This window comes from Pezoporus flaviventris, unplaced genomic scaffold (assembly GCF_033815535.1).
Source record: "Pezoporus flaviventris isolate CSIRO_AGI_PZ_B2104156 unplaced genomic scaffold, CSIRO_AGI_Pfla_v1 ptg000078l, whole genome shotgun sequence".
In the NCBI taxonomy this organism is placed as follows: domain Eukaryota; kingdom Metazoa; phylum Chordata; class Aves; order Psittaciformes; family Psittacidae; genus Pezoporus; species Pezoporus flaviventris.
The window spans coordinates 9,661,589-9,684,637 of record NW_026892626.1 but is presented as its reverse complement, the minus strand read 5'-3'; the positions used below and the strand labels follow the sequence as shown (position 1 = coordinate 9,684,637).

Sequence of the window (23,049 nt, the reverse complement as noted above, 5' to 3'; positions counted from 1 at the left end):
CCATGACTGCTGTGGATGTATTCTGCAGTTCATGAAAGTTCTATAGTTAATATGAGAATGTAATTATAAGATGACTTTTTCTGATTAAAAGCAGTAGGTTTTGCAGACTTTGACATTGCTTGTACTTTGTTATGCCAAACATGGCTCTAAATCTCCACAGAGCCTCTGTGCCCATATGAAACTGGTGGGTTTTAATTGATGTAGGAGGCTCTCTGCACTGCGTTTTGTAGCAACTAACCCCTAGGGTAACTAACAGTTTTCATAAAATATATTGAGGGTTAAATCTGAGTTTCAGCTAAAATCTTGTGTAAAGTACAACTCGTATAGAGGTGTATGTACTGCACTGCATTAATGACAGGCAAAGTTATGAGCTGGAGATGAGATCTGCAATTTGCTACAATTAGTTAACTTAGTGACTCAATAAATCAGAATCTGTAAGAGAAAAGAAGTGCCTTACTCTTTATCTATTAATTTGTTACCTAAATATTTGGATAGACAATGAAGGCTACTCAAACGACTCCTACAGTCTTTGCCTATTGCCATCGTTGGCTACTCAAAAGACTCCCAAACTCTTTGTCTATAGCCATCTTAAAGCTTGACTGGCACACAACAGCATTCAACATTGTCTTAGGAACTCAAATATGTTAGCCTTCAAGTTAAGCTCTTGACGATCATTTACAGCCTTTAAAAAATCTCATCCCCACTGCAAGCTGCATGGCAGGCAGGTAGACTCAGAGCTCCTCCAAGAAACATGAACCACTTCCTCAGTAAAAGCTCTGCTCTGCCACAGTGCTGGAGTTGGGCCAACTGTGATGCTGTTGAAACTGACAGGTAATAGCATAACATAGGGTGAAAAGCAAGGAAGGGGAAAGAGGAGAGCTGAAGCCAAGCTTTGGAGAAGGCTGAACACTGAGGATTATACTACTAACTGCATTTTCATGACAGGTGAATAATGAGCTCTTATTGGTGAGATGCTGCTCATTAAACTTTGACATTTAAAAGGATTTATGAAGGCTTATTACTAGGGGCTGCATTCACAGAGTCTACATGGGTCTGCACTCCACCAGCACAACTCCTGGTGTTGACATTTTCTTTCTTTTCTCTCAAAGTAAAAAAATAAAGTAATAGAACCCCTATTTGCTTTTCAGAGCTGAAGGAGTAATTAACTGTGGGAGCAAGAGGCAAGAAGGAAGAGACCTCAGATTTAAGGCATTTGATTGCAGATAGAAGCAAAACTATTATCAGTATTAATAGGGATCAGAAGCCTCAATATAAAGGTATTAAAAATGCACACAATATTGATCAACAGGCTTACCATAATTATGTGGTAGAAGCTGATTCAGCTGACTGTTTTCAGACTTTCTGGGTGATGTATCTCCCAGCTCATGAAATACAGTCTCATGCTATGAATAGTGACTGACAGCTTCATTTTAGTAATTTGCCATGGCAGACTGACATTCTATTAGAGCTCAGTAGAAGATACATTGAAATTAATAGGGGAGACTCTTTTGCTTCCAGCAGGCTCTGGATAAACTAATAAGTTTTATTTCTGATTCAATGGCAGCAGACCCTTTTAAAACCACAGTGGCTTCAAAATTTTCACAAATGAAAATGAGTGAGAGTTCTGCATGAGCCCTATGAGTGCTTTTGAACACTCCCTTATAATTACACAAACACTTGTCAGGGTGGAAAGTCAAGAGAGAAGATGTTTCACCTCTGCTATGATACATCCCCCTCAAGATCAGTTTACTCTCTTTTGTTCCATTCTCTTTCCTTTTTGAGTTCCCTTTCTCAATCAACCATTTTCTCCAGTCCTCCCTCCCATCTTAAGTCTTCCTGTCAAGCTATTTGCTGCCATTTCCAGCAGTAGATTCAGGAGCTATTCCCAGTTCCTAGACTTCTTTCCAGTCTGTTCAGCTCTCCTGATGTGGCATTATCTAATCTGATTTTGATCAGCATCAGAAAATTATGTCAGATGGTCAGGGACCTGAGTAAGCTGCAGAGGCTCTCAAACCTCTTCCCATTCCCTGGGGTTTGGCTGCTTGTGCTCTGAACCAGCTTGGATGTGGTGCAGCTGGATAACTTTGGATCTGACTGCTGTGTGAAGAGCTGTGGGTGAAGGCTGTAAGAAGCTTTCACATCAGAGGTCTCTCTCGCGTTGCTTGGCAGCTGCATTTAAGTGACGTACCTTACCAGTCTCAGCCCTGGCTTGCTGACTGAACATCCCAGCTTGACCTTACCCTGCCTCATCACCTCTGGACTGCAACAGGTCCTGGTAGCCATCACCAGACCTGCTCTGCTCAACTTGCTTGGGTACTGTGGGACACCACCCTTGTGGGTGAGGACTCTGTCCCTGCCTGTCTGGCACATGCAGGCTCACCTGCCCCAGCCAAGCAGCTTGCCCAGGCAGTTTGAGCAGTGCTAGCTCTGGAGGAAAGGAGAAGCTCAACATTCAGATCATGTTCGGGAAATTTAGCAGCTAAACAGTGTTCAGTGCTTTGTTTGCATTTGATTTCATTGGAAGAAGACTGTACAAGCATCATTTATCAAAGGCTTGTGACCGAACTCAATCAGACACTCAGCAAAAGGAGCATCCCTAATAGCCATTCAGCCTTTCAAGCCCACATCCCAGGGAGTAAGGTAGCCAGAGAGCAGATATGCCAACAGAACTTTTCAAGAATGCCAAATGCTACACTTCTCTTTCCAGTTCCATTTTTGTGTCTTACCAGCAATGACTAAATATAAAATAAAATAAATAAACCAAAACAAACCTAAGACTCTGTGTAGTTTTCCATTCCTATGTGGTTCACATCCCTGTCTATAGGTACTGCAGTTACTACAGGTACTCTTTCTTTATAGAGTCATCAGCCAGACTCACCTTTTGGTCTCTTTTATAATGCAGATACATGGTCCTGAAGGTGACAGCTTCTGATCTGCACATTCACCAGCTCTTTGTGCCTGACAGTGATGTTGAAGTGCCACCGTTCCTTCCATTTCCAGCAATTTCAAGACAGAACTTGGTCCCTGAATCAGACCCATAGGCCACTGAAAACAAAAGAAGTACTCTGATTAGCCCCAGTGAGATCTGAATCAGTCTAGCAGAGGAAACTTTCCACACAAGCTAATGTAGGATTGGCTCTCTTATCAAAAAGGAACTCCAAAGCACATATGTTATTAATCCTCCTTCCTTCTTAATCCCACCCTAAATAGTTGTAGTTTCACTTCACTCTCCCCTTGTAAAGTTCAAACTTCCATAGGTTTTAAAGACAATCTTTACCAAAGAAACACTGGAAGGACCTGTGGAAGTTTATGGATCATTAATTAGACAGGAGAGGATGAAGTTCTGCTGAATTGCCCATCTGTGAGTGTTAATTTAGCAGCTACTAGTTACTTTTCTCTGCTGGGATGCTAAAGGAAAAACAAGCTGAGAAAATAAAAGGCAAAAGAAAATAAGAGGGGAAAAACAGTATGAAGCTTATCAGGAGAAAATGTTAATTACACTTTAAAGCACTCAGACACCTAAGCTATTTACAATAGAAATAGAAACAGTCCAAACTATCTCTGGGTTGTTGTTTTTTTGGTTTTTTTTTTGCCTGTGATTACAGTTCTATTTGCTAATTTTCTCTCATTATCTTTACTCTAACGGGAGAAATATCAAGCACTTGTAATTTCTGCATACTGTTTTGTTACTTTCTATTTAATTCCTGTGTTTCTAATGAACACACATCCAGAGGTGTGTACAGCCACGTGAAAAGTGAAGCCAGTTGACTGCCAGTCACTGACGGCTATTTAGACATAATCAAAACTGCTCCCACCAAAGTCTTGGGCTACAGCATATTGAAGAAGAACCCTACAATCACACCTTCCCCAAGACATCATTGCAGACTCCTTCAGAGTAGCTGCTATAGCAATTGCAGCAAGAAAAGGACTTTGCAAAAATGGCATAAAACAGTATCACCTTTATTATCTTTGACCACTAAAATAAAAGGTTATGTACAATTAATATCTATTCACACAGTGAAATACATGAGGATTTTGCTACTGAATTCAGTGAGAGCAAGACTATGCCCACAGCCTACAAAGCTGGCAACAGCTGTAAATAAGCTTAATCTGTTCTCCAGGGCTACATTTTTATATTCCAGAAATAACAAGAGGTAATCTTTCTTTGGAAACCGCTGTGTTCATTAACAACGAACACTTAGTCTAAAGAAACGAATGACCTTTTCTAAGATACACCAAATTTCAATTCCTAAGCAAGGAAAGGTCTGTGTTTAAAAGCTGTCATTTGCTTTCTCAGTTTCTAGTCTGAGTGTTCAATGTAAGACACCATGGGTTGCAAAGTTCCTGATTACAAAACTACATGTTCTTGAAATGTTTTGCTTCTTCACTTTGAAAGAATTATATTTTAAATAACATGCAAAGGTAACTATGAAATTGTTCTACATCCATTTAAAAACCAAACCCTAGCACGTATCTGTTCAAAAGAAAGTTTCAGAACTTGTTTTTTAAATAGGTGAGAAAAGTCAAAGATACTTTATTGTAGGTTAACTGCTCAAATTTGTTCATAGGCATTTCTAACAAAAATATTAAAGATAAAAAACCATTAAATACCAAAGAAAACAGGAATATTCTGTCACCTCTACTCATGGAACAAGTCTCTGGGTGTGCTTTCAGTATATCAGTTTACAAACAGATATATCAGTATATCAGCTGTACAAACCAAATGGGCATGTATGCTAAGAATTCACTTCCAGACAGTCAGATTTCACTAACACACTCACACTGGACTAGAGACAGATCTGTGAAAAGCCCTAGAAGCTCAAGACACTGCAAGTCTGACTTATCCAATGTCTTGATCTCAGTTCTGCAATGCCAGATGTAAACTCACTGATGAAGTCTCTCTCTAGCTATGAATGCATTCTAATTTCTTTACTAAAGCTCCTCGCTAGAGAAAATGACTTCTGGCTTTGCAGACTCTTAAATTTCTTGAGAACATTGATTCGTAAGCAGAACTTGTAGCTGAAATGAAAGGCACAGACCTTGATGTGAACTCTGAGTTTTAATACTCAACTTGCTTTCCAACTATTTGCCTTTCTCCCCGTCTCTGTCACGCTGCTTCTATTAAGTATCCCATTATTGCAACAGCCCTTTTTTAAAGTGCAAAAGTGACATATAAAAATATATGTCATATATATATGTCACATACATATAAAAATTAAAAAATGCTGTACTAGATGTACATGTGTGAGAAGAGATTATCACAGGATCTAAATAAACACTAGCAGCAAAGCTGCATTTCCACAGTTCAGCTTCCACACTCACCCTATCAGCCTCATCTAGCTCCAACCCTCTGCCATGGATGGGCAGGGACACCTTGCAGTAGACCAGGTTGCTCCAAGTCCCATCCAACCAGTCCTTGGCCACTGCCAGGGATGGGTCAGCCACAGCTTCTTTGGGCAACCTGTACAAGTGTACACCACTCTCACAGTAAAGAACTTAATATCTAATTTAAATCTACCCTCTTTCAGTTTAAAGCAATTCCCTTTCTTCCCCCATGCCCCTGTGAAAAGCCCCTCTCCACATTTCCTGTAGCCCCATTTAGGCACTGGAATCTACTCTAAGGCCTCCCCTGAGACTTCTCCAGGCTGAACAAGCCCAACTCTCTCAGCCTATTCTCCACCATAGTCCTCCAGAAAGCGCTTTCCTCTCCAAGGAAGGGGAAAACCAGTCATAGGCCCTGAGCAAGGGTGCAGACAGGAGAAAAAATAATGTCTCCCTGATGTTCGCTTGGGGTGATTACCATGGAGGGCTCCCTGCACAGACAGGTCAGCTCCTGGCACCACAGCCCTGCAGCAGTGTCACACCAGGCATACGCTTGGCAGCACCATGACAGCACCATGCTAACAGAGCACTCCAACCACTCACACGCATGGAGGTCTTGAGACAAAACATATGCCTTCACAGAACAGCAGACTTTACTTTGTTATGATTGTGGGTTTCATTAACTACCCCAGACACAAACACTGTTTTGTTTGCAGCAACACTGCCATTGAACCTGCCCAAAGGAATTAAGGGAGGTCTCTGCATCATATCTCTATCTGGCTCAACCACCTAGTCTGCAAAGAGTTGCTGGACCTCAAAAAGCTAATACACATTTGATGATTCTGTATGATAGCCTCAGAAATGAATATTTCCATGGCAATGAATAGAAGCCACTGCATGTGTGTATTGAGTGAAATTGAAGCCCCTTTTGCTGTAGGCTGCTGCAAGGATTTTGCATGAAATATTAAAAAGAAGCCTTCATGCCTGGAGTCCTTACTGGGTCACCTCAGCCTTCAGCTATCCTGCCATCTCAGTCCTCTCCTTGGGATGTAATTAAATAAGGGTAAAATGGCATGAACCTGCTAATGGCTTCACATTGCCCAGAAGGAAATCACTGAATTACCCTGGGACACCGGCTCTGATTTGAAGTAGCACTTGCTTGACTAAGGTACTTCATTTGGCAGTAAGACTAACAGTATATAAGCAGCGGAACTGAACGGCATTAAAGGGAAACCACCTCAGAACATGCTTTTGTAAAGAAGATTAGTGAAGGTTAAGAGGATCACAGACTATACACCCACATCCTGAAAGACCTACAGAGAGAATCTGATTTCAAGCTGGCTGGTGTTTTTAGCTGAGCTGAATGCCTTTACCTGCCGGTAAAGATCAGGGGCTCAGTTCTCAAGGATAGAAATTAGCAGTTCGTTCCGTCAGCATAGGTTGACATATGCTGTGAAGCTACTTTCTGATTCAAACTCTAAATATTTAAAAGTTAGTAAAAAAATCTCTCCTTGGGCAAGATTATTCCACTCCTGCCTATTGCAGGATTTCCTATATTGTCATCTGAGGTGCCTGGTGCTGCCCGCCCCCCAGGGAGAGGACAAGATGAGCAGAGTCCAACTTGTTTTGAGTTTGAAGTCTGGTGCAAGCAAAGCCAGAACTTGTATCTGCTGAGAAGAGACGCTTTTTTTTAAAAAAAAAATCCCATGAAAAATAAGTGAAAGAGTTTTGACAGCCTTTTTTTTTCAGCTGTAATTATCTTCAAAGTAATTATCTCTGGAGGAATATAGCTTTGCTCTTCCATTGCATTAACCCAACTCTGCTTTTCCTTTTCAGAAGCAGCCTAAGTAAGATTAAATTTTGGTTTTAAAGAGCATATTGTGGAAGTGAGGGGGGAAATGTGTAATTACAAAAAAGCTGCTTAAATTTTTGCTACAAGACAAAAAAAGCAGAAAAACTGGAGAACAGCAATCAGCTGTGGGATTTTTTTTTACAGAAGAGTTTCTTTGGCAGAATTTACTGGCCCTGCAATGTAAGAATGATTGATAACTGCAGGATGCCACCCCCAGCATGAAGAACATGTCCCATGTGGCCAGAAAATGGACAAGATCCTTGCTGCAATGTGTCTACACCATCTATCACCAGTGCCTCTGGCCAAATACCAGACCAGAGCTTTGGACTCTTTGATGTGTAAAGACTGAGGAGGAAGATTTTCTATCACTAGCAAAAATATATGGAGATGTCTGTTTAGAAAACGCAAACACCATACCACCATATTGAAATATGTGAAAGAAATACTTTCTATCAAACCCAGTGTAAATCATGGAATGGTTTGGATCCACTGGGCTTTCGTTTTAAAATCTTCAACCCACATGTTCATGCTGGTTGGTCACTATTTCATACATCCAGTCTGAACATGACTGCTCACAGTGACACCCAAACTGGGTAACCAATTTCCAGCAACAGGTACCTATCGCTTGAACTAAAGCACTAATACCAAAGACGGCCATAACAGCAGGTCAGCATTGTCTACATGTTAGTGTATAACACTGTCAGCTCACCAGAAGTCATGTCAAGGACTGGCAGCTCCAGTGAGGAAATAAAACCACCTATGGCTGGGGTATCATGATGGATACTTAAGAAAAGTGGCCCATCAAAACATACTGCTGAAATGTGTTTCTGAGGACAGCCAATGTTTTCTTTGCAGGAAATCTCTATCAAGAACTCCGACTCTACCATTTTTCTGAGCCACTTAAAAGCAAAGTTTTTCATTAACTCTGAGGCACAAAGGCAAGATATATGGTGGTGAAAAGTTCTTTGTATCCAGACAAAAGAAGACCTACATTCTTCAGACCTACATCTTTAGATCATGAAAGCTCCTGATCACATCACATCTAATCTCTGCAGCTTAGTCTCACACATGATCTTCACCCTTCTCACACCAAGTTTCATTGCTTTCTTTCCATTCCAAATCCCTGAGGAAACCACTTTATAACACCATAAAGTTGCTGCTTGTATTCAACCTGCAGCTAACTTCTGCTTTTAGGGTCTCCAGCACAATGACAGTATGTGTGTATTTTCCTGGAACAACTGCTCTCCAGAGCCCTGCACTTCTACAGTGCTGCTGTCCCAGGTACTGCTGCTTGTGCCCAATGCGCAGACAGCTGGTCCTCTCCTTACATTCAACAATCCTTACGTCTCTTCTCTCATCAGCCACAAGTGGTTTTCCAGGCTGTTAATGGTGGAATTTGGTAATAAAGTGAATGTTATTTGAGTCTGAACAGGCAATTAGACTTCCTCATTTAGTTTTTAGGGGTTTAACTGCCTGACTTGACAGTAATGTGAATTAACCGGCATTCCACCCTGCTATGCCACTGCCATTAATGCCAGTGCAACGTGCACAATTATTATGATATATTATATCACTGACAGCTCATCTCCATATTATCCACCTTTTTTTTTCCCCAAATTATTCTGATGGTAGGATCACACATTCCCTAATTAACACCTTCTTTCTATGGTTACTAATGAGTCTGCTGATACCACTTCTTCAGGCTGCCTCTATTATAATAAAGTCTTGTGGGTATATCCAACTCCAACTGTCTGCTTTAATTAACAGACAGATGTCATTGACTTTCTTTCACTTAACACTTAAGAGAGACTTAGCCCCCTGGATGGTAAGTGAGGAATGGAACTTCTTCATCTTCTGACTCTTCATTGTGCATTGCAGGGCTCAGACCGGGAAGTGAGACTGATACCTGAAATAGCACCTGGGAGAAGGTCAGCCTTGGTCTTTTTAAAAGAAATATGAGACTAAGGCAGAAGACAGTGAATTTATGAAGGGAACAGAGGCTAAAATGATTTATGGAGAAGATCTAAACAAATCACAAGAGAAAACAACTCTCCCATATAACAAAACTTGCTAGCTTCACCAGAAATCAGAAACAGCCAGTTGTGTCAGTTCCATATTTTGAGAACAACTGATGTAATCCAAAACCTAACAAAAAACGGGATCTCATTTAGCTTCATCAGGCTTTCATTAACACTGCATCATGGAAGTGAAGATTTTTTATTTAAGACAGTCCATGCTGGTGGAACAGCATGAAAAAGGGCAGAACACAAAACAGATTTACAATGTCTGCCACAGAGATCTTTTCAGCCAACTACCTGCATCTTTGCTCTTGAAAGCAATGCTGGAGCCAGTCCTTCTGGAGTAAAAAAGACAGAAATCAACAAGATACAACTGCATCACTTTAACACAGAAAAAGCTATTCAGGACATAGCATTCATACAAGGCACTCATCATATTCCTTTTAAAGGAATTGTGATTGTGTTTGTTTACAAAAGGGGAACATGTATGCAAGAATAAAATATACACTCCAGAAGAGCAGATTCATTAATCTAAATCAGCATATTTCTGTTGGTACTATACACCATAATTGTAACACCTTCAAATTCCAAAATCTGTTTTAAATATTGAAGCTGAAAAATAGGAAAAAAAAAGAAAAAAGTTCATTTTATAATTTGTTTACTTTTTGAAATGAAAAAACTCAACCTTCGAACACAGAATGACAGATTGAAATTGTGACCGATTTGAGCCCAGTTCTAAATTACTGTAAGGGATTAACAGAAGGGGTAAAGCCAGACACGTTGCTACTTTGAAATTCAATAGCTAAGCACTCAACAACATCGGGTTGCTTTCTTCTATTTCCTCTGTGGCTCCTACAGTTATTTTCAGCACCTCACCTGCCACAGCATCTTGCTCAAACTCAGAGACTCACAGTTGCATTTCTCATGGCCCAGCAGCTCCTCTTATCCATATTTTTGCAAAGCATAGGGATCTGTAAAACTGCACAGACACTTTGATGTAAATAACCATTTGATGTAAGATTCAAGGAAAAAATAAAACTATGCTGATCATGTGTCCAATTCAGAGATCTAAGTGGTACCCGTGTATCTTTTAATACTTAAGTTTTGATTTCAAATGGTTTGGACTTGAAGCTGTGAGAAAGACTTTCAAATAAGGGGTACAGTGGAAGGTTAAGGCAACATTTACCAATGTGATGCCCTGCTGATTTTCTTCTCCCCAGCATAACAGGCCTGAGACAACCTCTTTGGCTGTGTATAGCAAAAGCCTTCAAGCTGGAGGAAATGTTCTGGAGGGAAGATGCAACAGTATTGGGAAAATCATTAACAGCAGGAAGTATGAAGAACATGAAAAAACGCTTACTCAAACAAACCAAATGAGAAGACTGGCAATCGGTGCTCTAGGAAACACAGAAGAAAGTGTGATACCCTATAAACTGCACTATTATTCACTCCCGTCACAAACCACAAGGCTTTTTCTTTCGTAAGACCTTTTCTAACGGGTAAGTTACAATGCAGCAACACAACTTGCTGATCTTCTATAAAGAGACAAGACAATCCAGCTTTCAGAGTCTACCCCATCTTCAGGTTTAACATAGGGCTGTTGTACTGCTGCATGTCAAAGTTAATGCCTTCAGGAAGAGAAACATCAGCAAGGGTAAAAACAGGTTTCCATTGTTGCTGCTTTGACACAATACTTCATTTTAATAATGACAAGTGAAAGGCTTTCACACTTGGACTTAAGATGATGACAATTTTTTCTTGAAGAGGACATGTCAACATCTTGTTTAGTTTTCTTTAATCACTGTGATGTATTCCTCCTTTCCACATTGCTGGTATGAGTTGTGATTATTAAACCACTGCCATCTCAGAAGAAGATGGCAGCTAAGTATTGGTTCAGGATACACAGACCACTGACTGCACTCCATTTTTTACCTCAGGCAAACAAGCACAATAAAACACCTACTGCCCTGGTCTTGTATCCAGTAAAGAATGTTCTCCATGCTCTCATTTTATTTTTTGTTTTACTTGGTTACTTATCTAAGTGAATTGGGGCTATTCACCCCCAGCAATCTGAAAAGTTATGCTTTATAGTCAACATTTGGAGAGATTAGAGCTTTACCAAGGAAATGCAGGACTAGCTGTCCCCCTCACCAGCTGAACATACAGTAGTACTTATATACCTACAAGCCAACAATTAAATACCCCCAACTATGCTATTATTTGAAGAGTTCATGTATAGTGCTGTAGTGTCCCCCTCCAGACCTAAAATGAGACAGCTTATTGTCCCACTAAGGCATTTCATGATGGTTATCACCCAACACACTGCTCAGCTGAGCTGGTATCTCCACATCATGGTCACATCTGCCTTTGCAACAGCTGCACAACCTAAGCCACACTACAGCTGTGGTACAATCACATTTTAGATATTTTTGTTCACAGAAGTGTTCAAGAGTAAAATTGCTCTTTTAGTGATAGTGTAGTAACTGGCAAATACATACTCCTAGTGAAGGGAGTCATTAAATTAAGAAGTCTTGATCCTCTCTACCCTGCCCTGGCGACAGAAATATTTTACTAGTATGGGAGACGGCTGCAGTGAAGAACAGAGAACACAGGTGAAAGATTGTGGGTTGCTTTTAAAGAATTCACACTGAAAGCATCTCTAAGAAGTAAAAATCTACAGCAAAAGATTGTGGATGTTTCGGATACAGATCAGGGCTACATGGAGGTATTCAGAGAGGTGCTGACTTACAGGACAGCTAAACACCTTGTCTCTGCCAAAACTACAGCCTGTTAGATATCATTAACTGTCTGCAAATAAGACGAAGAATCCAGAGGGACACACAGCACACAGGTGAACAGGAACATCTCACAACTGGCAAAAGCCAGTTAGTCTCAACTTGCTATGGAAATTTTGGGAAATGAATAGATTATAAATCTCAGAAAATGTATCTGTCAAAAAGCTCTGGAAGTCTGAGCAGCCACTGAGCTGTCCCCTGAGGAGGCAAATATAGCCTCCTCCCCAGATAAGCCCACATCCTTGGCTGTAGACCTGTTCTAGCCACAGATTTGCTCAGACCCACTATATACAAATTCACCAGAGGAAAAGGATTGTTTATAGCTGCCATTTGAGGACAATCTTTGTTGGAGCTGAGCATGCACAGTACAGGGTGATTTGAAAAAGGAAGTGTCCCTCAAAGCTCCAGGTGAAATCTGATGTGTTGCCATCTGCTACAAGCAATAGCCCCTCTCTCACAAAAGCACTCTAAGAAAGGGGGTGAAGGAAAAACAGCAAAGGTGTCAGCTGAGCAGCTACAGGAGTCTGTTCTCTCCTCTTCCACTCTGAAAGGAACAGGCACAGATAGCACAGGGTGGGGTATAGAAGCATCTAACCCCCACTGCAGCTCCCACTGTATCTTTGCTGTCATACAGTTAAAAGCCCCACAGGAAGCTTGTAATTTTCTATTACACTTCAGAGATCGTTACATCCATTTCTATGGAACTCTAATAATTACACAGGTTTTCCCATAAAGAAAAGGGCTGGTTCCTTTCGGGGGAAAAAAAATAAAATCAATCAGGCCCTCAAAAAAGTAATAGACTTCTCTGTGTATATTAATCTGGAAAAAAAAGCAGCCAACTATGTTTACTAATACAATATTTCCTCATGAATATGGCTAATGAGCTCAAATGACGCAAGCCTACATGGCACAGAAAAAGACTTCAAAGTACAGAAACTTCCTTCTGACAATAAACAAACTTTAGGTACACTGAGACATATCCTCTTGGATATCAGAGGGAAAAGAAAGAGAGGTTCAGGATTTAGTCAAAGTTAGAAAAGGATTCTGCAGACTCAGTTATGCCTCCTTGAATGGCAGTTTACATGGAGAGACACACTACCTACACCAGGGCTCTCCAGGGCACCCTCTGGGCTGTTGCATGGCAAGTGTGTCACATGAATACAGCTACCATTTTCCAATTAGGAATCCTGGCAGCTCTTCTCACTTTGTTTGGTAACTGAGGCCAGCTGTACCAGCATTCCTACCTAATACCATGGTGGTCTTGCCAAAGGAGCTGAACCATGTTGCCCTGCATACCCATGGTTACTGTACCTTCATTTCCCAAGTTCCAGTTCTTTGGAAAAGTGTTCTCAGGCACACGTGCTGGCTCACAGCACATGCAGGGGATGAGGAACAAGGTTTAGATTTATGGGCTCTTTGCTGTTAAAAAGCAAAAAAGATTGAGTCAACCCCAAATGAGTGAGGCCAGATGCTGTCTTCCAAAAGCATTTCCCAAGCAGCAGTTGAAAGAACACAGCTTTCTCCACCATGGGAAAGTTTACTGCCTTCTCTGGAGAGTGTTAAGCCTTCCAGGCATGACTTTCATTCCTATCTCAAAGCTACATCTGACAATCAATGTTTTTGCTGTCAGACTAACCAAAATGGCACAGATTAATAATTAAATAATCTCCAAAGGATGAGACATCCTGAACTCTCCATTGCCTTTATTTCCTTTATCTTCTCTCTTCTCTTGTCTAAGACAGGAAAACAAACACACCATTCTGCACCTTCTCACAGACCTTTGCATCCATGCAACACTCAGTTCAGCAGACCACCCCGCACTTCGGTTACATCCTTGGAGGAAGTGACTCCTCAAGGGAAGAAAAAGCTTCACCACCATAAAGAACCCAGTTTTAAGGGCAGATCATCACATCTTGACTTAGGACAGTAAGTGACACAGGCTATAAACTGGAAAACAAAAGATTTTGTGGCCTGAGGTCCTGTAGACAGGATAAATCCTTCAAATTACAACAAGACCCTTGTTAAACTCATTACTTGCTGCTCAGAAGTCTTCCAGCATTTTTCATTCTTTGCTAAACTTATCACACCAAATCCCTTCCCTAAGATCAAAATCTTCTGAGATACAGCAGCTGAAAGACTTTAAAGTGCTATGATCCAATAGGACTCTATGATGAAAACAGGCTTCAATAATACAACCTCTTTATAACTGTTACCATAGCTCAGCATGATACACTATCTCAATGTCATCTGCAATGAAAGACTTCTCAACAGGAAATACCGATTTAGGGGATCCAGCCCTTGCATCGTATGCGTTACCTTCATGGCAATACTTCACATTTTAAATAGTAAGGCTTGCTTTCCAGTAGAAGTCCAGTTCAAAAATCAATTTAATCAATTGGAAACAATGGAGGATTATTTATGTATTATTTATGTATATTACGTATTATTTATTGTCCTGAGCTGTTCTAGAAACATTCAAGGAATACAGTATCAGCTGAGGGGAGAAAGCAGCAATCAACAAGAGAAAAATCAGCTTGTCAGTCTCAGTTACTTCTCTATCAATCATTTCCACAGCACTAAAACAGTATGTTCAATACCAAACTCAAATACTAATTCAGTTAGGGATCCCCTAGTTGTGCTATTTCTTTCCATTGGGGAACATCACTAGCATTTTTAACAGATACTTTAATTATCTAAATTTTGCAGGACGGTCTACATTTCTGTGTGTATTTCAAATAGGAGAGGCAGAACTACACAGAACAAAGGGCTTGATTTCATTACAAAAAGGGGCAACTTTCAACACAGCTCATTCATTTCTCCAGGGAAAATCAAGTTTATCTGCTACAGACCTCCCAAATATTTCCTATCAAATCATTCTGCAAAGCTACTCCCTACAAGTCCTTCCTTCCCACATCACCTCAAACTGCTCCCCAGGAGTCTGCACACATTTGCTGATCTGACACTACCTGTCAACAGCCTTGCATACAGTTCATAAAAAGTGACACTCTGGTATCAAACTCTTTGTTCTCTGGGATGTAAACCTTAGCCTGTCTTGACATGTCTTACTCTTTGAGGACCTTGACAACCCAGAAAGCCAACCCCAGGGATTCTCTCACTCACACATACTGAAGTTTGCTAGGAAGAACAGGCCAAAACCATTGCAGCAAAGTCCATAGAGTCACTCCTGGGTTTGTTTTCCTTCAGCCATTAACCTCCTGCCTAATCCAACAGAAGCTTCCTGGAAACTTCCCTGCTATTTTCACTTGCACCAGCAATTCTTCTGTGTTCAAGCTGCACAGGGAAAAATGCCTCCATTCTTAGCAGGTTTAGTCCTGAACTGTACCAGTAAGATGGTCCAAAATTACTGCTGCCTACGTTGTACAAGTTAGCTCTTCCTCAAAATGCAATAAACATTTCATTAAAAAAGCTGAAAACCCACAAGCAAGGACAAAACCAAATAACCAGAAAATTTCATTTTCCATAAATGCAAAGGAGAACCAACTTGCATGGATAGATACAGAAGACAATCTCCTCAGTGAGTCTAATGACTAAGACAAAAGAACTAAATTCTTCCTGGCCAAGCTGTGCTCAATGTAGGATAAAGGACAGGGAAACAAAAGTTCTCCATGACCTTGATTTTATGGCTGATCAGCTTAGACTCTCTGTGTTGCTCCTAGCTGCTTTTGACCAAAAGGAGCCTGTGTGGGGGAAAGAGATGCAGAAGCTCTGGACAAACAGGCACAGGCAAAGTCCATCCACTTGCTGATGAAATAGTTAACAAACTGCACATGTGAGTTCAGTCCCATGTCCCACCACAGATTTCGAGACCAGAGGTGCAGAAAAGTCAAGATTTTAGTTTGTATAAAACTAAATCTATTTGGTGATATTTTCCATTCCTAAGGTCTCTAATGCTACTGCATTTAGTTAGTCAGGCAGAAAATTACTTTTCATGAATAAGGTACTTGTGTTTTGGAAGAGGCTTATCACTGCTAGCTATACAGCTATTCAGTTTATCCACACAAGTGTATGACTTTACTTCCTTTAGTACGGTGATTATCATCTTTGTCAATAATCCCACCCGTGTGATTCTGCGCTGGCAGGACACTGTATAATCAATGTGTAGGATGAAACTCTTGTTACGGTTAAATGCATGAAACACAGACATCCACCATATGAATGATAAATGTTCAGCTATGTTCTGATCCTGCTCCTGCTAAAAACATGTCTTCTACGCCAAGATGTTGAAGGCAAAGTTGTAGCACAAAGCAGTGGAGTTTGAGGGACTTGAAGTCTCCCAAAACATCCTTCTGCCCTCAGGATGAACTACAGCAATGCAACCAGTGATCTGCTCTAAAATACACCCACTGAAGCTGTAAGTGTACTGGGGCACATTTCAGGCAATGTGAAGCTGTTTGACAACAACTGACATTAGCCAAAGAATCAGGTCTGATAGTTCTTCTAGACTCCAGGCTTGCTGATTTGGAAACCCATATAGGTGCAGTTATAGTTCACAGTAACCTCTGTGGCAGAGTAACGGGAATCAGGACATAAGGACAAACTACATATTTGCTGGCAAGATGCGTTGAAGGTGAATTGGACAGATGTAGGTGTTTGAACTTTCCATTTTACTATCTATACAATATCCACAGCACTGAATTCTTTGTCTGTTGAAATTCAGTGAACATCACCATTGTACCAGGGGCTGGAAGAAATCTAATTGTTGGCTTTTTCTTTTCCTCCTTTTCTTTTAACAGCACCCTTTTCTGACAGGAACAGCAGCGGATTATATCCCCCATGCCTGTGACTCATTCAGGTGCATGTACAGAAATATCTTTGTGTCAAACTAGGTTAATTATGCCACTATTCCCCTGTGGATTATAGAAAAAAATCAATTAAAACTCAGCCCTTCTTTGTGATAATTTAAGCATAATTTCTGAACAACTGCATTACCTCAGTAAGTGCCTGGGTTGGATGAGATAGAGGTGGGAATTACAAAGTGAATTCTCCGCAAATCGCAGTAGGAGGAGGAAGCCCGACCTCTCTGTGGTGTGCAAAATCTACTGCTTCACTTCTAAAATGGATCTCTAGAAGTAATGCCCACATAGCAGTCTCTTGATGCCAGAAGGAACAGTTAAGCATTTTATGGACACAACTAAGGACACAAATAGTGCAGCCCTCTTGGACCTTAAGCTAGGTATCAGGGCCCCTCCTTTCAGTGAGCTGCAAGCCCTTTCAGCAGGGAGCTTCCACACTGAGACCCAGGATAGCATTTTGCAGCACTGTGTACTGGAGATACAGTACCAAAGTTCCTGGATTTGAACTCATTTTCCTCTCACCAAGAGCTGTTAAATTCTACAACAGAGGTGAATTTTTTGTTGTTTCTATCAAACTATATAAGTTTATCATGAACCACTTCAGTCCAATATGATGTGATTTCAAAGACAGTACAGAGAAGAAACACAGCTGACATATGGTAACTGAATCTTGATAACAATGCACCAGTTACACTAGCATTTGGGGCACACAAACACGCACAGTGCTTCAGTATCAAACAGTACTCAGTTATGACAGTATTTTTCTCTCACAGCTCTAAAAGCAGAGTCAAATATTATCCCAATTTTGAGTTTTGAGAAGCAAGGCAACGAGTACTGAGGACCAACATTTCCAAACTGGCTACAAATTTCTGTAGTGCTCCTGCGTTTTCTGTGCTAACAGACCTCATCTTACGGAAGCACCAATCACACACAAATCCCACTGAATCACTGGGAGCTGCACGTTATCAGTATTTCTAAAAAATTAATTAAAGAGAGCAAAATAGATTTGTTGCAATAAGTTGGATGCACAAAAATAAGGGATTACTTTGCAAAAAACATGTCCCATCTCTCATCCAAGGTCACACAGTACATCTATTGCACAAGAGGGAACCGAGGCCAGGTCTCCTAATAGCATAGAAAGTAGAACTATACAGAAACTGGGCTAATAATTCAGCTGTGGGCTTTGCAGTATCATGTCTCTACTGCATAATCTGAATGACACTGATGAAGCATCATCATCATTTCATAATCATCCATACCACTGCAGACTCTGGAGAATACCAGAGATATTTATGAGGCCAGTTAGGAAATACACATGGGCTCATTGTCTGTGTTATGAAAAAATCAAAGTAACTACATACTGTCTTTTTTTTAAAGGCTTCTTTTAAACATGAAAATCGAAGAGGAGGAGGAACAAATTCTTAAACTAGGCTGAAAAGAGAGACAACAACAGAATTTATATATATAGGTATGACTTTTTGGGAACTAACAAAAAATCTCAGATCCAAACATCCAGTAACTGCATGTCTTCCCCTTAGTGATATTTAAAATACACACATTATTTCCTGATGAGCCTACTCCAGGTTTAATTGTTCCCATATAAGCATTGCTTCTGTGAAACAAGATTTGCCAATCAGACCGCTGATGAAAATCAAAGCAAACACTTAGTAAATTTTTAAGTTCCTGAACCTGCTATTATCAGACAAACATCGTGGAAATTCTAAATGAACAAAAATTAATACTAAAGGTCAGACCCAATAAAGAAATACTGAGGAAATGCTTCTGGAAAAGGCATACTTGCACTTGTCAGAGCAGCCTTTCAACAAAATTGTCTGCTTTACGATGGAGAAAGGCAGATAAATTATTATTATCCTAGAGATACATGTTAATGATGGATAAAAAGAGTTTCAGTTATGTGTTGTGTAGTCTAAGAAACCCTCACTGTTTTGTTTTTGCTAAGTGATATCTGATTATAAGATAGCGCTTTGATAATTCCAAATAACAAACCTGGAGAGCAGGAAGCTTTTAATTAAGTAAATCTCAACCAGGGAGAACCTTCTCCCTCTGCCTCTCTACTCGGTGCATCTCCAACAGATTGCATGTAAACATAAAGTTAAAAATAACCCCAGCATGGTAATCAAACATATATTAATATATGTGCAAAGGGTAGAAATGAAAAATGCTTCCTCTCACCAGCAAGTCTTTGTTTTACAATCCACTGCTCCTTTATCCAGCTTAAAAATTTCTACAACAGTTCCAAAGCAAGAGCTAGTAGCATAAACCGTATGCATGCGGCTGAAGTTCTGAACAGCAGTATTTAGGACCCAAATTACCTTCCTCTAACTGACACTCAATATTCTGTAAACAGATTTCAAGAGACCTCCTCATTTAGAAACTTTGAAATATGAGTCAAAAGGAAAGGAATGGGTTAACTTTCTTTTTATTTGCCCTTTTCTATTATTCATAGTTCTTTGCATAACGCTGTTTAGATGTACTCCTTTATAGGTTTTATATCGTCCACCATTAGTATTAAAATTGAAATCTGTTCTAGGTCACATGCTCATCTGATGTAAATTAGAGCAGCTATTGAAATAAAAGTTACAGACTGAAAGTAATGCTGAACACTGGAATCTCTCTCTTTTTCTGCTTGACAAAGTGTGTTGAAAATTTTCTTTTAAAAAAGGAATCAGAGAATACCTGTTGACAAAATATGCTTCTATCCTAGTGAAGAGCATTGATTCCCTTCACAAAAATATATCCATTGAGACCAATCCACACACAGCAAGAAAATAAATGCTACACAAAACTGCATCTTAAACATTTGGTATATTATCAAAAATTAAACCAGAACAGCTAAGAATGTAAAGCTGAAAACAAAGCAATAGATTACAAAAGTAATCAGAAATTATTCTTTCAGAATGCTTGAGAAGGCTTCCCAGAAATTCATTTCTACAAGAAAAGTGTGCATGTGCACCAGTGACTCATGCTTCTAAAAATGTTTTTCTGCTTTTCCAACTGAACTTTCCAGCCACCTGGTACATTAACCCATCTGACACAGACAGGAATCTTATAATAAAATTATGCAAACCAACCTGCTGGAACTCACACTGTGTTGGGAACAGAGCTAGGAATCAGATCTCTTCCCTAGTCCCCATCCTGAATGCATAATTCTGGGGGAGAGGTCATTAATTTCCCACTGAATAATGAAACTACCAGTGCATGAAGCTAACAGCATGTCCTGGTTAACTCCAAAACCCGACTGCTCTTCTACTGAGACACAATGCATTTGCTGCAACTGAAAATGGAACCATGACACCTAAAGTTGAAATTTGTTTAATTCAGGGTTAAGAATCTGCCCTGTGCCTCTCCAGCACAGTACAGACCACACTGCAGCCATGGGTCCAGAGAGCCCAGTCCTAAGCCACTTCTCTGAATGGGCTTCCAAACCCCACCAGCCAAGTTGAAGCCTCTCGGATATCCCCAAGAATATCAGATTGTCTGTAACTGATAACAGGCAAATCCCATTTTCTGTATAACAAACACACTATGCTCAGACCTAATTCCATCTTTAATACTGTGCTTGGACTTAAAACGACACAGAAATGAATGGCAAGTCCTCCACATCAGCTGGCACAGATCTTCATCTCTGCAGTATACAGGAAGTTCTGCGACACCTGGTTGTCCTGACCCCAACCTGAAACCTAATCTTGTTTGAATTAGCATTCTGTGTGGTGTCAGAATCCATAAATGAGAGAATACACCCACACACTGGGATGAAGCTTCATTTTAAATTGGGTAACATTGCAATAGACAGGAGTTCAACTAGTTTTGCAGCTCCTGCTTTTCTGGAAACTAACCCTAAACATAGTCTTATCTTGAACTGACTCAGCACAATGAATAATAACCTCCAGTCATACTGCAATCCTCAACCTAAACAGAGCTTTGTCCTCATCTTCATACAGGACACTATGCAACCTGCAGCAGTTTGTGGGGCCCCACTTCCCTCCACCCCTTAATGAAGGTCCCTGTTCTGAATTACTTGTTAAGCATTGTGACTTACATAGGAAGAGTCCGAGTGTGGACCCACAACAATATCTTCATTTAAAACCAAAATACACGTAAACAGTTTTCAGTTTTCAAAGATGACTGACATTTCACCAAACATCAGGTCACTTTGCTAGGAGCTGAAGCAGCATTCATGCTTTAATAGGAAACAGGTGTAGGTCTGTACAGTACTATGTACAGCATACATATTCACTGAATTCAGCTTGTCACCCCCATTTCAGGTTTTATTGCTCTTCTCCAAGTGTAGCAAACCTGACCTAATAAAAAGTTTCATTTAATAAATATCTTTTTTATTTATTTACATGGGGTAAATTTCTGTTGCCAAGTAAAACTGAATTTCTAAGTACCAAAATCCATTCACAATTACACTCCTAGTGTTTTGCAGAGCCTGTGGGGCTGCTAGCATGCGGTGCCAGGGAGCAATCCTTCATTCTTCTGAAATTTTCTGGGATGTCCCAGCTGAATCAAAGAGACACAGGACAGGTGAAACAGGCTCCTGGAATAAACAGATGATGAATGAAAGTGTTCCCTGCTAAGCATAAAGCCATTGCAATGGATCTAGGTCAGACAGCATCAGTTGAAGTTTTGATGCTTCTCCACACACAGGTCTATGAGCTGGGCATGTGCAGAAGTCACAGGTCTGCAAGCCCAGCAGTCCAAGCTGCAGGACTGCAGGCACAGGACTCTGAGCAGAGAACTCCCAACTCTCAGTGACAGACATGGCTCTGTGCTTGAATGGAGGGGAGTGCAAGCAGTGGGGCAGGCAGAAGACTTAGAAAACAGATGATAACTTTGGCTGGAACACATTATTCTCCAGCTATTCTCAAGAGGTCTCAGTTATAATACATTAGACAGCAGCTTTAGCAAAGGGTGGGGTACTCCTCAGACTCCTCCAACTCACTCCAGACATGGGTTACCCTAAGGAAAGACATGCACCACAGCTGTATCAGGGAGAGAAACCCAGCAATGGAGGTTTGCTGCCAGTCCACTGAGCAAAATCTGGCCCCGGCCCTGGGACTCAGTATTGGCTATGGTGGACTTCAGCCCTGTTTGTTAACAGCAGGCTGCCTCTCTAGGCTGTTTCCCACGTTTATGTCACTGTAGCAAGAGCACGATTTGGAGTAATAGTCCTTCTTATGCTTGTGCTCTGTGGTTGGGGAATGGGTAATTGGTTTTATAGCTTTTTATGAAGTCTCATTTATAACAGCAGCCAGCTGTTCCATCAGCCACTATACCCTCTTTTTCCCCTCTATACACTGATAAATTCTACTCTTGACCCTGACTCGGTCAGCGCTCATGAGACACATTCTCCTGTGAAAAAAAGCACTCGAGGGAGACCTGACACAAAGTCTAGCATAGTGTGTGATGGTCTAAAAGGAGAAAGATCTAAGCCTCAGTAACAATCCACTATTTGTGTTTTCATATAATCACATCTGGTTACTATAACTCATTCTTCACGGCTGTAGAACTAAAGCCTCTGAACTCTGCTATTTAAAAACAGCATCACCCAGCATTTGAACTTCCCCTTTGCAAGCTGGCTCCATGAACCCCCACTGTGCTCACAGGTGCTCTGTGCAGACCACCCACACGTAAACATGCCTCTCCACCTCTCTCCCATCTTGCATCGCTCCTTGCTTAGATCTGAACTGCAGAACAGACTTGACAGCTACATAAAGCCATGGGGTGACCTTAGGTACTTGAAATCAGAGCAGATAATTCAGACTACCAAACTGATGTCACCTGCAGACTGAACGTATAACTTTTGCCTCTGCTCCCTCTAGTCACCTTGCTTGCTTTGAATTTGAGGCATTCTTTTTCCCAGGAAGCTTAATGCAAACACTGAGATAAGGGTGGTGGTGATTTTGTTGTTTTCTTTTCGTGCTGGAGGAGAATGTTAGGAAAAGCTCCTGCTATTAATCTGATGAAAAAGGTCCTAGAAATTACAGGAAACAGCAACATAAATCCATATAAAAGCTCTGCAGTGTTTTTATTCCAAACTCATGCAATCGGGCATGCATGTATGTTTTTCATAGCCACTCTAAGCTCCTCAGTTATCTTCTGTCAGGTGTTAGTGGCACCTATTTCCCCTGTTCTTATTTCGGATGTTTCTCACATTTGGTATTACTCTCCAAAGGACAGGTGGTCACCCCAAGTTTTACTAAGATGTCTATTTAAGTAATGAG

The 23,049-nt window shown here is 40.7% G+C and overlaps 1 long non-coding RNA gene across 1 annotated transcript in view; it reads right to left on the bottom strand.

Moving 5' to 3' along the window:
• The window catches only part of LOC133279467 (uncharacterized), a 176,971-nt gene that overhangs the window by 44,056 nt on the left and 109,866 nt on the right, over window positions 1-23,049 (bottom strand). The window contains exon 2 of the long non-coding RNA XR_009746897.1: window positions 2,875-3,045. This is a non-coding gene — a long non-coding RNA (uncharacterized LOC133279467). The remainder of the gene's footprint in view (window positions 1-2,874; window positions 3,046-23,049) is intronic.